At 40.3% G+C, this 14,378-nt stretch overlaps 1 protein-coding gene across 1 annotated transcript in view; it reads left to right on the forward strand.

Moving 5' to 3' along the window:
* Positions 1 to 13,452, forward strand: part of LOC107799570 (uncharacterized) — a 30,382-nt gene extending 16,930 nt beyond the window's left edge. Inside the window, exon 8 of the transcript XR_012705019.1 lies at positions 13,339 to 13,452. The gene's annotated coding sequence lies outside the window, so the exon portion shown is untranslated. The remainder of the gene's footprint in view (positions 1 to 13,338) is intronic.
* The last annotated feature ends 926 nt before the right edge of the window (positions 13,453 to 14,378 follow it).

Genomic DNA, 14,378 nt, shown 5'->3' on the forward strand with positions numbered 1-14,378 from the left:
CTTTCATGTTTGCTAGAGTTGTATGTCGACTCTTGACTATCCATGTCTTACTTTATTTATATGCTAAACGCCATCTCTTTTCATGACTTTCTCTGAATTGATTCTGAATTCCCTGTTTTTTGGTTTGATTTAAAAACTTTCCTTTAAATCTTCGATACTTACCTTCTTACTCAATATGATTGATTTGCTTGCCTAAACTAACTTTCCCTTACCTTGTCTGCATTGTTACTTGATTCTTACCGACTATCTCCTAAATTAGAATTTTCTGAACCTAGCCCTAGTTGTTTACTCTATGCCTACTATGTTTGAATTATTTCCTTGTCTGTTATGCTCCAGTTACTCATTGATTTGTTTCCTTATTTGCCACCTGTTCTTACCGTTTGAACTGATTCCCTTAATTAAGGGAGTACTTTTGCTGATTTTGCTCTAATTGGTTCTGAGTTCCATAATTACTATGCAATTATGATTCTTACCTTATTTTACCTAGTTTCGAACTACTATATATATGCTCTCTCATTAACAGTCAACACACACGAACACATTAGTTCAAACTCTCTCACACTTAAAACTTTTTTGCTCTCTCTCTTTGGTTACTTGCTATTATTCTGAGTTAGCCGGCTGCAAGCCAAGACTAATTATTGTGCTCTCCTATTCTTAACTTTGTATTTACTATCTCTTCACTGGTATGTTTTGATTTCAATTCAAGTCCCAAATTCAATATGTTTCTTCTATTTCTTCAGTTTATCATGTTTCTAATTTGTTTCTATCTATGGTTCTGTTGTTCAACATGTAATTGACATATTTGCATTATTGCTTCATCTAGCATGCTAGTCTAACCCTCTTAGGGTATTTCAGAACATGTTCTACTCCCCGGGTAGTCTGTCTCAACCTTGTTTTGAATGCTTGTCTACTTGTTATTCAGTTTTGATATACATTTACTGTGCAAATTGATCTGCCACTTTAAATGGCTGATTCTATGATTGTTTCTGAAATTCATACTGTGTTGGTACCACTAGATATCTTCTAATCCCTTAAACCCCAGCAAGAATTGCTATGCTCCTATATACTATATGCTCTATGTGTCCCCAAATCCCGTTACCCCTGTTTGTGGTTGCTGAACCTGCCTTGGTTCTATGTTTTTTGATTATGTATGAACCTGTTTTGAGTGTTGTGTTTGGACTGTTACTCTACTCTCTTTTCGAAACTGTCTTATTGAATAACTCCCTCTATTGTTTTTACAAGACTCTTTCAAACAAGTCTCTTTTCAAACTATTTTCTCGTTTAATCTTTTCAAAACTATGTCAAGCATTCTCACTCCACTCTTAGGTCCTTAAGTTCTGCCCCTCAAGTGTGTGACTGCCTTGGGATCCCTATGAGATCCCTCTGAACTCTGATGTACTGGAGCTGGCTCTTCCACACTGCATCTACTCAGTTCTGGTTATAAAGTCTAGGTGTGAGCACTGCCCAGGATCCTTGAGATCTTTAGGGAACTCTAACGCACCTAGACAATGATATTGTCTATGGAATTTGGCATTTGAGGCTATTGGAGGCTTGGGAAAATCATTTAGGTCTGCTTCAGGCTCCCTATAGTGTAACTTCTTATTTTTCTTATCTACTTACGTAATTCATGCAATATTGGTTGTAATAATTTGTTGTACACAGATACTGGAGATGGATAGTGAAAATGGGAGGGTAGCTATGTATGTTATAGACATCAAAAGGGTAGAAACCATGCTTTAGGTTTACATTTTCTATATGCGCAATAAAATCCATGTTTAGAACCAACATGTGCAAAACATATCATGTATTAGAGACCATGCTCTTAGGTTTCATGTATAATGTTTCAGCATCTCATTTGACATTCTTGCTATCACTCAGAAATCCTGTTCTAGGATAAAGGGCATTAAAACAAAAACTGCTACTCCTGCACACTTGACAGTATACTCTACAATGCTGTAACCTTTATGCATTTAGAAATCTTGCTTTTAGGAAATTTTGCAATCATGTTGTGCATTTAGAAATCCTGCTTTAGGAATCTTGCATATAAATCATTCTATACCTTATGTGTGCATATTAGATACCATTTTTAGGTTCTCGTTCATACTCACTCAGCTACGCCTAGTTAAATTACTGGTGCATGAAAAGAAATATAAACAGTCTCATCCTGCTTTAAACAAACTGGTAATAATCCCCGTGTTTTGTAACACCTAGAACAGCATGCTCTCAGGCAAAGCCTTAGGTAATCAACTCTTATAAAACTGAAAGCTGCCTCTTTGTGTGTACTGCTTAATGATTAACATGCTTAAAATCAGTAGGCAAACTGATTAGGGCCCCTGCTTCTGAGTTACAAAATAAAAACTGTCTATCTTTTATGTTTTGATATTCACTTAGACATCATGCCTTAGGATCCTGTTTAATAATACTGCCCTTATTTGTGTTTGAGCCGTGCTGCTTATGTGCATTATTTGTTGAGGTAAACCTGAGCCTCTAATTGCTTCTTTTATGCCTTATGTGCTAAAGTCCTATTTGTTCTTGCATGTTGCTTAGTATTTTCTCCTTTTAAACTTTAAGGGTCTGTCTAGAACTGCCTATAAGTAGAGGTCCTGATTTCCTCCAGGACCATTAAGAAGGGACAGGTAACAGCACGCAATAAAGATCGTTAAACAACACTCGCTTTAATAACCGTTAAGGGGTGGGAAGGGTAGAACATGATATGATGACTACGCGCTAATGTCACGTGTAGCCCCTTTTTAAGGAGTGTTTACCGAACATTGCGTGGGATGATCCTGTAGGCTAACCAACCTAGGATCCCTCTTTCCCAAATCCCTTCTGATTAAAACTTTATTTTATATGTACATAACTTGTTCAAATCCTTTGTCTTATTATCTGAGTCATGCAATGTCACATGTCTTATTTGTAATTATGTGTTTAAAGCTATTTATTTGTTAATGGACTAGTTCATAAGTATAAGTTCGGTCGGGATCCACCGTTATGGACCGAGAGGGGTGCCTAACACCTTTCCCTCAAGGTTATTTCAAGCCCTTACCCTAAATCTCTGGTAATGCAAACCAATCCAAGAGTTAATCGCTCTAGGTGCCCTAACGCACCGTAATCCGTTAGGTAACGACTCTTCAAATACCCAATTTCCAAAAGGAAATGAGTTATTACTCCCCATGTAATGTCGAAACCCGGACTTCTCTCCGCGGAGGGAAAAAAGGGGCGCGACAGCATGACGACTCAGCTGGGGATACCTTTAGGCTTTTAGCATAACGAACTTGTCTTTTGTGAATCAGTCCAAGCATGTTTTACCTCGTACCCTTTCCCCTTAGTTGAATTTAACTGCCTATTTTAAGCATTTATATTCCTTTTATTCATGAAACTGACTTGTCTCTTTGTTTTCCTTTTCCGTAACTGTATTTCAATTATTTAAATACTGCATTTATTTTTTCTACGTGCAAATACTTGACTACATGCTATTTATTGCTGCATATATCATGTTCCACATCATATTCCACTCGTGCGTATCAAATCCTATAACAACGCTTAATGAGTGGTTGCACTCTTCCTATTTACTACCCTTAAATTCGAAAAGGCTTATTTGCGGTAAAACCAGTCGATCAACGGTGCAGTCGACGGTTCCGTGCCTTCCCCCTTAGGTTGTTCGCTTGAGGGTACCAGTCTAAAACCCCATAGTAACCTTACTCTGATTGAAATTATGCATGCATCATGGTCAAACCTAGTCGGATCAATTATGCTGTCCACATAATGATCCTTTAAGATAAGCCTTATCCAAAAGTCCACCGAGGTTTCCACAATCCCAACGGATACAACCACGTCCTGTGCATTAATTTGGAGAACTAAATGCCAATATGCTAATCATGAATGTATAAATAGTCGAGTCTGGTGGGGGAGAAAGGACTAACCCTTTTATTTTGTAGAAAATGAGGCACGAGGTCCCCAGATTCGTTATGGTTAGCAACATCCCACCATTGCCGCTAGATTGGTGGGAGGACCTTTCCTCGAGTGATAAGAAACATGCGAGAAAGTACCTAGGTAACTTGCCTTCCTTGCTAGATATTGAGCCAAATAACAAGTTGATCGAGGTTTCCACTTTATTCTGGGATAGTGAAAGGGTTGTGTTTCGTTTCGGTGACATAGAAATGACACCGCTTCAAGAAGAAATTGGAATGCTTGCGGGATTGACTTGGGATAGTCCCGGGTTATTGGTACCAGAAAATCGTACTGGCAAAGGGTTCTTAAAGATGATAGGGCTTAAGAAGAATGCCCACCTAGTGTGCCTGAAGGAATATTATATACCTTTCGAATACCCGTATGAGAGGTATGTCCATAACAAGTCTTTCCGTACCTACCATTATGAGATCTCTCTCACTTCTCTGGGTCACATCCACCGCAGAGTGTTCGTATTTATTGTATGCTTCTTAGGCCTGACAGTGTTCCCAATGAAAAAGGGAGGAATCTACACTAGGTTGGCTATGATTGCCAAGACTTTGATGGAAGGGATTAATGAACAGACATATACCATAGTCCCCATGATCATAACCGACATCTATAAGGCTTTGGAGCGCTGTCAAAGAGGGGTCAAACATTTCGAGGGTTGTAATTTGTTGCTGCAATTATGGTTGTTGAAGAATTTCCAAAAGGGTCACTATCGCCAAGAATTTTCGCGAAGGGCTTTGAACGACCATATTGCCTTCCATCACCACAAGCGGATGACTTACATTCCAAACAGATTTGCTCAGCCGGAAAGTGCCAAGGAATGGGTAGAGTTCTTCGACAATCTGACCGATGAACAAGTGCAATGGATGTTTGAATGGTTCCCGATAGATGAATTCATCATCAGATCTAGAGACGCTCCATATTTGGTGCTGATTGGGTTGAGAGGGATATACCTTTATGTCCCTATCCGAGTTATGCAAGCAGGCAGGAAACCGGTTGTACCAAGGGTTGCCAAGATGAGACATTTCAGGGCAGACTTTCAGGACGACGACGTCCCTTACAAGTGCCAAGCCCAACACATGTGGCACTACAAAATCATCGTTGAAAAGAATACCATCGAGCCAGACATGTATCATGCGGGGTATGAGCTTCTCTACCCACCATGGCTAGAAGACAATCTAAAGGGAATGGTGATGCCAGGAGCTGGTCGAGGGAATAGAGTCCTAGATGAAGAAGCTGAAGCTCAAGTCAAATACAATAGGCTGCGCAAGAGGGTCCACGACTCTAAGAATGAGCACCGAGAAATACATGAGAGGAATGCGAGGTTGATTGAAGAATGGAAAGAAATGGCAGTCACTTCAAACCGGAAGTTGGAATATCTGGAGCGAGGAATAGTGGAGCTGGAATGTAAAGTCATAAAGAGGATCGAGGATTGCCAGAATGCTGAAAGAGCTGAAGGAGGACATTTGGCCAGAGCCTACTTGTTGTTGGGTCTGCGCGAACTGGGGAACCTATATGATAGAGTCAGGAAGATCGAATCTGGGGAAGATCCTTCTGGGACCAAGTAGGCTAGATTTATTTGCTTTCTTAAAATGTAATAAGGCCAAGTGCCAATAGTGACTTATTTTTCTATTATCTTAGTATCGTTTTGGGATTCGTCTATTTTTATATTATGAAATGAAGCATTTATTGGCATTTAAAGTTCTCCAAATCTATTTGTCGCTAGGCCTGCCTCGGGCACAACGAGACTCCCAAATTAAGACGCGAATTTACATTTCCACGATATGTGTTTAAATACTGCAAACATTTTAGGATCCTCACTGACTTGTTACCTTTTTTGTTTTTTCTTTATTTTGATTATTCCCATCCCCTTAAGTTGGTTCACTTATACTAGCCTCATCAGCATATCATACCAGATTTAGAGGCCCTCCACCTCCTCCTCCTCCAAGCAATACAAAAGGTAGAGGAAAAGCAAAAATGGACGATTTAAGTGGTATCCGAAAGGAAAATATTGAGAACGCAGAAACCTCAGATGGCCGTAGTACTCCGGTCCTAAATGATCTAGTCTCGAGACTAGAACAAAAGATACTGGAACTGCAAGGATAACTTGAGCAGGTTCGCAACTTGGCAAACCTATCACTCACCTTAAATGTCCTCGACATCTACCAACAAAACACAAAGAACCTAGCACCTCCCCAGAACACACAAAACCAACATCCACAAAATTCTCCCGCACCAAATCAATATGCAACTCCACCCCAAAATCTCAATCCATTTCCAATACCAACTCCACCGCAACATCACACTCAACCAATTCAGTACCCACCAACCACCACTTACCACACTCCCCAAAATACACCACAACCCATTCCCGATCCCCAACACTCCACTAACGACCATCACTACACCCAAGTTCCTAGCACCCATCAAAGCAATCCTATATACGTAGAAACTGTACCTCGCTCTATCCAACCCATCTCCTATACACCAAAATTCTCCGAAAAGGACTTGCTCATTAAAAACATGGCTGAAGAGCTGAAGAAGTTAACCACCCGAGTTCAGGGTGTTGAAGGCGACAGAGGAATAAAAGGTTTAAACTATGAAGACCTATGCATAAAGCTAGATGTGGAACTGCCAGAGGGATACAAACCTCCCAAGTTCGAGATGTTCGGCGGCACAGGTGATCCCAAGGTTCATCTAAGGACCTATTGTGACAACCTTGTCGGGGTCGGGAAAAATAAAAAGATCCAGATGAAACTCTTTATGAGGAGTCTTACTGGGGATGCTTTGTCCTGGTATGTCAGCCAAAATCCCAAGAAATGGTCCAATTGGGTAAGTATGGTGTCAGATTTCATGGACCGGTTCAGGTTCAACACAGAGAACACACCGGATGTTTTCTACATTCAGAATCTTAAGAAGAAACCTACTGAGACTTTTTGTGATTATGCTACTCGTTGGAGGTCGAAAGCAGCCAAAGTCAGGCCATCTTTGGACGAAGAACAGATGAACAAATTCTTCGTCAGAGCATATGATCCGCAATATTATGAAAGGTTGATGGTTATCGAAAATCATAAATTCTCTGATATCATCAAACTCGGAGAAAGAATTGAAGAAGGGATCAAAAGCGGGATGATAACGAATTTTGAGGCACTATCGGCCACAAATAGGGCATTACAATTAGGCTGCATATCAAAGGAGAGAGATGTTGGGGCAGTAATGGTGGCCCAAGGCCCGAAATCTCCACTTACATATCAAACACCTCCACCCACATATCAAACACCTCCGTCCACATACCAAGCACCACTGCCTACATATAAACCTTCATCTCCCAAATACTCTCAAACAACCACTGTCCATCACACTTATAACTCCCAACCATCCCACTTCCAATCACCACCAGCTCGCCAAAATTATCCAAGACCAAGACCCAACTTTGACCGCAAGCCGCCCAAATAATACACCGCTATTGCTGAGCCCATCAACCAGTTGTATGAAAGGTTGAAAGCCGCGAGTTACGTCACTCCTGTTCCCGCTGTGGCATTAGAAAACCTATCCCAATGGGTTAATTCGAACAAGACTTATGCATACCATTCCAGTATGAAGGGGCACACCACTGCTGAGTGTCGAACATTAAAGGATAAGATCCAGATGTTAATTGACAACAAGGTCATACAGGCAAGGGAAGCCGTACCTAATATCCACGACAACCCCATCCCTGATCATAGAGGTGATGGTGTACATGTGATAGAGACGAACAAAGAATGGGACCCCGAAGGGTCGATTGGGCTTATTCGAGAAGGTGATGACTTTAAAGTTGCAGTCACACTTACCCCTATCGTGGTACAGACTCAGCCACCAATCGAGGTTGAGGTAACTGTATCAGTCCCATTCGAGGTAGAGGTGGCTCTGCCTGCGGTCACTTCCGCTCCATTTGAAGTAGAAGTGGTCACACCTTTCACTGTAACAGTATCAACCACACCTCCATTCAACTCAAAAGCAATACCTAGGGATTATGTTGCCGAGGCTCGACGAAAAGGGAAGGCCAAGGTAGAGGAATCTGGCGCTGCACAAGGAATGACTAGAACTGGGAGAGTCTATACACCTCAACATTTGGGAGGTTCAAGTAAGGATGCCACTACTAGGAAACCTATCAAGACAAGGCTAGATGACTTGTGGAGGAAAGTACAAGCAAATGAGTATTCCGTCATTGACCATCTAAACAAAACACCAGCTCAGATATCTATCCTGTCACTATTGCAAAATTCAGAGGCACATAAGAACGCTTTAATGAAAGTGCTGAGCGAGGCTTACGTACCCAATAACATCACTAACAGAGAAATGGCTAATATGGTGTGGCAAGTATTGGAAAGTCATAAGATTATCTTCCATGAAGATGAACTACCACCTGAAGGGTTGAATAACAATTGGGCATTGCACATTACAGTGCAATTTGAAGACAAATCCATTGCTATGGTCTTGGTTGATGGAGGTTCAAGCCTAAATATTTGTCCATTGGACACTCTGAAAAGGTTGGACAAAGGACTCCATGAGATACGGGTAGGAAGCATGAATGTGAAGGCTTTCGACGGGTCCCAGAGGGCCGCGATCGGGGAAATCAATATTTGCTTGGAAATGGGGCCAACTTGGTTCGACGTCGAGTTTCAGGTGCTTGACATACCAACCTCATATAACCTTCTGTTGGGCCGACCATGGATCCATGCTGCTGGAGCCGTGCCTTCCACACTACATCAAGCCGTGAAGTTTGAATGGAACCGTCAGTAGGTAATCATTCACGGAGATGGAAGTAACCCCATTTACACTAGTCAAACCATCTTGGACATTAGACATAGAAGAAGGCTAGGAGGGGAAACCTATCATCATATTGAATGGGTCAACGCCGTCGAGAAGGATAAATGGTGGAGTGGTAAAATAGAAAGCATATTGGCCTAGTCTGGATATGAACCCAACAAAGGATTAGGAAAGAGCCTCAAAGGTATCACCAAACCAATATGGCTGAAAAAACATGGTACCACCTTTGGGCTTGGATATCAGTACACATGGCAAGAATACAATGATTGGTCGCCTCCATGGCGCAGAACATATTACCCTCTCGAGCAACCAGTGCAACACCTAGAACAAGCTTTTCACCAAGCTGATACGATATGGGGGACTGCAGAAGAGGAAGTACTAGCTGGGTTGAAGAATTTGTTCTTGGAGGATGAGGACATGGACTGCAGTGCCATAATTGAGGAGGAGGAGGAAGAAGGCCTCACCATTCAGACCGTAAACAAGGGAGCTGTTCTCAGGAATTGGACCGCTACACCATCTCGAGCCCGCCGAGTCCCTGGGTAGCTTGGCAGATTTTACTTCTATAGCCATTCTAGGCATTTAAGATTTTCAGTAATTTTGTTTTAAGATTTACTTGTTTCAAAATAAATGCTCGATTCATCGAGCCACACTTTGTTCAGATGATTTTTCAATTTTAATCAAACATATTTGCTCTTTGTTATTCACTACTATCTTTACATTTTTCCTTTCTACGACGTTATTATTACTTTTCCTGATGAACCAGTGACTGTGACATGTAATGAGGCAACACTGTAGACATGTGATTTTTGACCCTTATGAAATTTCACCCATTTTAGCGTAAAATACTTAATTTAGGTCTAATATAATTATTTCAATTAAGTTTGACTCTTTTACATTATTTTTATCACAAAATTGAAAAATACAAAAAAATAGTTCCATATTTCTCTATTTGATTCACGTATTAGATATTTTTAGAAAGATATGTTACCTTGAACCTATTTTATTTTTACATAATCTTGAAAAATACCAAAATAGTTTCATAGTATAATATTATTTGTTTTAATTAATTATGATTAGCTTTATATTTTTATTTATAAATTTTATATCATTTTCAAAAGGAAGAGTGAGTTTTTGGGTTAGTTTATCACATTTTTAATGAGAGAGGTCCATTTTTAATCTTTTGGCCAAATTTTAAGCCCAGCAAGACCTAACCCATTACCCCTTCTTCTTTAAACCCTTACACCCCAACCCTAGGGTCTTCTTCTTCAACCTTAGACTACAACACAAAAAAACCCTAGACCATAGGAGCAACCATCTTAACCTACACACAAGACCTAACCCTAGAAGATCCCTAATACTCTCCAGCTGCCACCCTCTTAACTCCACCACCAAACTCGCCGGAATTCAGGTGACACCCAAAAAACCCAGCAGCAACACTTTAGCTCCCAGCCATCGACCACACCTCAGCCGTCCCCCTCAACTATAAGAATGCTAGACCCTAGAGAACATGGCTGAACCAAGAACAGCGGCACCTTCACCTCCATAAACCACGCCGACCGCCACCCAGCTTGCTGGAAAACGAGCTACAATAGTCGCCCACCTCCCTCCCGTCGCCTGATACAGCAACAAAAACACACACACACATAGAGAGGAGGGACGTGAGGGATAGAAACATATTAGGGAAATATAAGATTCACCAAATAAGAAGGTTCCGATTCTGAGATTTCAACTATGAATTTTGCTTGAGGTGAAGTTTGTTGAGGCGTTCGAGTTCGAGTTCCCCGATGTCTTTCGAATTCCTATCGATTTGTTACCATGTCATCTCTACGATTCAGGCTCGGTTCGCCGGAGTTAGATGTAATCAAATTCATATATTAAAAAAAGTTTGCTCATTTGAGGCCTGTTTCTAAATTTTATGCTTCAAATCTGTTCGTATATGTTATTGTGTGAGTGAATTTGTGTTATCTTCCCTGAATGCACTCTTATAATAGAATTTTATGTGAGTTTGCAATTTGTTTTATGCTTTGCTATGGTAGTCATTTTAGAGCTTAAATGAATTTTTAATGCTAAGAGAAGTTGACGTAGGAATTTAGTGTTTCCGTAATTAATTACTGCAATCATTTCGTGTAGGTTAGGTTAAATTGATTTGTATGATTAATATTCTTTGAGCCAATTGAATCATAGGCCTAGGAAATGTTTAGTAAACCTCACAGTAACAACCGGGATTAATCATTTGATTACTTTATTCAACTAATTAATCATGGGAGCATGCTTAAGCCGTAAATACTTGGGTAGGCAAACATTTAGTACGTTTATTTTTTTTAGTTTCTTTCGAGGTGAAAGGTCATCCCCGTTAGTTTATATTCAGGGGAATGCCCCGTAGAGTTTTGTATATATTTTTATCCGGGGTATGCCCCGTAGTACTTGTATTTGAAGGCCAAAAGTAGAGCTTGTAGTAGTTTATTTTGTTTTTATTTTTATTTTTCTTTTATTAGGAGGGGACGACCTCGAGCCCTTTTGTGTGTTTATTTTTGCTTGTTTGTTTTACCTCAATTCGAATATTCTGTAAGCCGACTAGATCAAGTATGCAACCGTACTAGTTACGGGACTTGGGGAGTGCCAAACACCTTCTCCCCGAGTCAAATGAACCCCCTTACCCGAATCTCTGGTGGTGACTTCGTTTTAGAGTTCAAAGTGTTTTGAAAGGAAAATTATTACTTGTGGACAAATGGTGACCTGACACACCGAAATCAAATGTCAGGTGGCGACTCTGAGTTAATCCTTTTGAACACACAATTTTGTCACTTTTCAAATTGAAAACCTTTTTTCAAGCTTTTATAAATTCCTTTTATTTATTTAAGAGGGGTTAGTGAAGTTTGGTGTAAAAAAGGGGTGTGACATCTCTGGCGACTCTGCTGGGGAGTTGCAGGTTCGAGCTGATATTTGATCTTGTTCGCTTTTAGGATATTCGGTAGAGGTGTTTGTTTTATTTATTTGCTTTGTTTGTTTAGTTTGTTTGTTTTATTTCTTGTTTTGTTGGTTATTTGTTTATCGCTTTTCTTAATGTGTTACTGATTATAAACTGTCATCATTTGCATAACCATGGGTCTTCTTTCTGCAACAAGTCTCGGAGTATGCGTCGCGTGCACGAACTCTTTGTTGAGTCACCCTTAATTTAGAAGGGGGGCCGTCGGACGTATGGAGTGGGTGGAAAGCTTGAGCAACCACCATCGACCATACGCTCCCCCGAATTGCCTTGTTAGTGAACCCCAAACCTAGGTCAGCCTTTAGGTCATTTTTATTTGCATCATGTCATTTAGACCTAGCAGAGCTCGGTCCCAGGTACCGCGTCCCTTTGTAGGAAGCCTATTCAAATTTTGTCAAAATGGGCCCGTGGCCCAAAAAGACATTCAATCATCCTTATGTGATACATGTTGCATCTTTGAGGGTAAAAAGGTTATTTGGCAGACCGATGCTTGGGAAAGAAGGGTGAAAAATGAAGCAAGTAGGCTTAGTTATATTTTTCTTTCACAACTTTTTCAAAAAAAAAAACCAAAAAAAAAAAAAAGATTTTACACTTTCCCATCATTTTCCAAAAAATCAAAAAAAGAAAGAAAAAGAAAATCCAAAAAGATTTTACATTTTCCATCATTTTTCAAAAAGACAATATATATTTTTTCGAATTAGTGTCATTTTTTTAAGCTTTCTCTCATGTCCAATTTTTTCGAACTACGCGAACCTGATTTTCGTCTTTCGAGACGTGATACGTAGGCAACCCACATATGGTTCGGTCTTCCTAGTAAATCTTAGGTTCTTGGTTTTGCGGGGTCTTAGCCATATCTTGCATGTTTAGCCACTTTTGGCCACATTGGCCATTCTTTCAAAATGGGGTCATTTTCGCAAAAGTAGTTCATTGACCCATGTCTCAGAATCCTGAGTTCGCAACTAAGTGTCCCACTACCTTAAGGTTCGTCCTTTTGAGTTTGCATTTTTAGCCACTTCTGGCCGTATCGGTCATTTTTAGCCAATTCTGGCCAAAATATATTTTTTTTCGAATTAGTATCATTTTTTAAGCTTTCTCCCATGTTCAATTTTTCGAACTACGCGAACCTGATTCTCGTCTTTCGAGACGTGATACGTAGGCAACCCACATAGGGTCCGGTCTTCCTAGTAAGTCTTAGGTTCTTGGCTTTGCGGGGTCTTAGCCATATCTTGCATGTTTAGCCACTTTTAGCCACATTGGCCATTCTTTCAAAATAGGGTCATTTTCGCAAAAGTAGTTCATTGACCCATGTCTCAGAATCCCGAGTTCGCAACTAAGTGTCCCACTACCTTAAGGTTCGTCCTTTTGAGTTTGCATTTTTAGCCACTTCTGGCCATATCAGTCATTTTTGCAAAATGAGGCATTTTCCATGTCCATGAGGTCAATCTTGTTGAGTTTGCATTAATAGCCACTCTTGGCCATGCAGGTTAATTTTCAAAAATAGTTGTCTTGCATGTGTCCAATAGGAGGTGTGGTCTCACATAGTGTCTTGAGTCGCTAATCTATTTGGCCCTATTTTTCTCATTCAGGTGTGGATCTACGTACCAGGACTCGAGCATGACAGATATCCCAGGGCAATTGCGTTCAGGAGTTACTTGAGGAGACATTTTATATTTTGAGCCTGGTTTTAAGTCTTTTAGGTGGTTAAGAGTTTGTCGAGTCTTTCATTATCGTACTTTTTGTTTTGTATTTGAAAGACCAAAAAAAATATAAATGAAAAATTCAAAAAGATTTTTGTTTCTTAATTTATTTTGTCCATTACTTTTTCAGAACTACGCTTGATCTGATTCATGAGGGACATGATACGTAGGCAACCTACATAGTGTTCGATCGAATCATCATTTAAAAAAAATAAAAAAAAAGAAGAAGAAGAAAACAAAAAGAAGAAAAAGAGAAAAAAAGAATGAAGTTGTGGGACGTGAGAAATGAGTGGAAAGAAAAGAGGGGGAAAGAAATGAAAAACCAAGTGGTGTTAGAAAGAAAATGAAGAAGGAAATGGGGCAAGAAGAGTGAATCTGGGATGCTGCCATATGACCTTCGTACCCTCGAAGCCATTCTAGAACCGTTAACTGTGACTAGGGGCATTGCACGAAATGTGATATTTTATCTGACAAATGTCCTAACGCTAACATGTTGGCTTCGTTTTGCTCCTCTTTGTTACTTTTATTGTTAACATAACAGAGGGTGGTTAGTTTGTGGCACTTTGGTGATTCGTCCATACATCACCAAAAAGCACAAGGCAGTCATGGCTAGTAAAGAAACAGACACTGGGGTTGTACACCCACCAAGGGAGATTGTAAAATCAGAAATGGAACTGAAAGAGGAGGTCCGAAGGTTGAAACAACAGATGGCAGAAATGTATCAATCTTGGATCAGGGGGCATCCTCCACCCTCCTTCCCTACTAAGTACACTGAAAACCCTGCAACTATCTTACCACAAACACAAGCCTAGGTTCCTACTACTGTTGCTCTTTCCCCTCAACATGCCCCAGGCTTCACCCCTTACCACAATTGCCCTGGCACTTCCTCCCAAACTTTCCATGCTCCACCAGCCAAAACAACCGCATTA

This window comes from Nicotiana tabacum, chromosome 22 (genome assembly GCF_000715075.1).
Source record: "Nicotiana tabacum cultivar K326 chromosome 22, ASM71507v2, whole genome shotgun sequence".
Classification (NCBI taxonomy): Eukaryota; Viridiplantae; Streptophyta; class Magnoliopsida; order Solanales; family Solanaceae; genus Nicotiana; species Nicotiana tabacum.